At 33.9% G+C, this 2092-nt stretch overlaps 1 long non-coding RNA gene across 1 annotated transcript; it reads right to left on the bottom strand.

The window, feature by feature from the left end:
* LOC145304555 (uncharacterized) lies at nucleotides 1-2092 on the bottom strand. The gene is made up of 3 exons (XR_013874117.1): nucleotides 1984-2092; nucleotides 784-844; nucleotides 1-383 (listed from the first exon to the last, which is right to left on the bottom strand). It is a non-coding gene; the product is annotated as an uncharacterized LOC145304555 (long non-coding RNA).

Below are 2092 nucleotides of genomic sequence, written 5' to 3' on the forward strand. Positions count from 1 at the left end.
ACGCGTAAATTTTTATTTTTTATATTTTTAATATTAGTTATTTGTCGCATCGTATTGTAGTCATCTTAACGTAAATAGTAGATGAATTCCAGTTTTGTTAGTCCTGAAGGCTCAGATTTACAAAACTAGTTTTAAGATTTTGACTTAAGTTTATTATTCATAAAAAAATTGACTGTAATACGATATGATACATGATTTTTCCGTATGGCTTAGAAATGGTTCTTATCCAGAAGATATTAATCAGTTTTGAAGCCACACTGAAATGTTCCATTCTATCAACATTTAAAACTTAATTGCAGTAGATACTTTTAATTTAATCACTTTGAGTTTGTAACTGTTTAGATAAGTTTCTCCACATTGCCCATCATGTCCTGCAGCTTCATCTGAAAAAACAACAAGGATGACAACATCTATAAATAGCGAAGCAGTGATTTGCCTTATAGTGCCTTCCTATGCCTAGCCCTGCAGAACCTATTCCTGTGGTGCCCTATCCCTGCGTGGCTACCTATTACCCAATATAACCTAACCTAAACTAGTAAGACATACTAAGTAATACAATCATATAAACGAAAAATCTCTATAATAAAGTCCTAAATATGTAAGTATAGTTCTTTAACAGTATCATGTATTTAATTTTGCAACAATTTTACTTACAATTTAGTTTAGTCTTTAGCATTAATATACTGCTTATTCAGTTCTGACACTTTATACTTCAGTTTATACTTCCATTTTAGAGCTTCGCTTTTATGGATGTTGTCATCCTTGTTTTCCAATTGTGAATACCTGATTTTCTCTTGTAGGAAGATTATTCACTGACTGCTATACATTCAGAAATCTGTTACATCTAAATATTTTTAATAAATAAGGATGACAATATCCATAAGTTGCAAAGCAGCACAAAATAATTCGTAATGACTTACTGATAAAGTGAGACAAGGAGCAGATATTCAGTGTTGATTGTATCAAGTAATTAATGTACTGGATGTCTTTAGGACAGAGAATATTTCAAATTATTGAAAATGTTTGCTTCTTAAATGTTTATACCATGTGTTTTGGGAATGATTTTTGTTTGTTTTCAGAAAAGATGAAAAGTTTCTGATATTTAAATGGAACTTTGGTGTAAGGTTTTTTGTGTGTGCAACGCGGCATCCGTTTCCCTTTTCTCTGAGAGGAGGGAGTGGGGGGACGGAAGCTTCCAGAACTTTCCACGCTCCGCGCACGTTCGGAGACATGTGGTAGTGTATTTGGGTCTTTTTAACTGGATGGATGGAATATTCATCCTGCTAAAATATATTAATTCTGATAAGAAAGAGGTCTTGTGTTGTGTGAAAGGGCATGATATGAATTCTCTGAACAGATGTCAAACTGTATTCTATGACCTTCAATAAAGCAATTTACTGCTGAAAGAGATATTCATCCTTTTACTTGGCCAAGCTCCATTATAATCTAAACTGATGTATGTGTTCTAGTCTAAAAACCGGTCTTAGGCCGTGACAGCATGTATAATATTGTATAGGTACCAAACACACTTTTTTTGTTCGTATAAATAATTAGAGGTTTCTCTCCAAAGTGGACCACAAACGAATATCTTTATTGATGGATTTTTTTATTTTGTTAGGTTGGGCTATGTAAAGTTTAATATGGCCCCACTAATATGGGCCTAAAAATAAGTTCTATTAAGATTAATAATGGGAAATTTCTGTAATCGGTTCATAAGAACTTTAAAAAAAAAATTGGATTTGTACGATTGACAAATGTTTTGCAGAAGTCTAACTGATTACTATAGCTTGCGCGATACAATACCCCTCGGACAGAGGTGTCCAAGCTTTTTTTTTTGGGGGGGGAAGGGTAAAAAATTTTTAAGGGGGGGGGGGTAATTTGCTTTTTTTTTTTGGGGGGGGGGGGGGGTATAATGTAAAAGGTTCATTTCCCTAAATCTTTGAGGCGGCTGTCGAGCCCTGGGAAAACTCCCTGAAATCTCACCTAATTCTCTGAAGAATGGGTTGGGATGAACTTATACCAGACAGCAACGAATTTCTTGATTCTTTAATACAGCTATTTTAACAAAGAAATTTATGGACATATAATATAC

This window comes from Acartia tonsa, chromosome 13 (genome assembly GCF_053477335.1).
Source record: "Acartia tonsa isolate MP-2025a chromosome 13, ASM5347733v1, whole genome shotgun sequence".
Lineage (NCBI taxonomy): Eukaryota > Metazoa > Arthropoda > Copepoda > Calanoida > Acartiidae > Acartia > Acartia tonsa.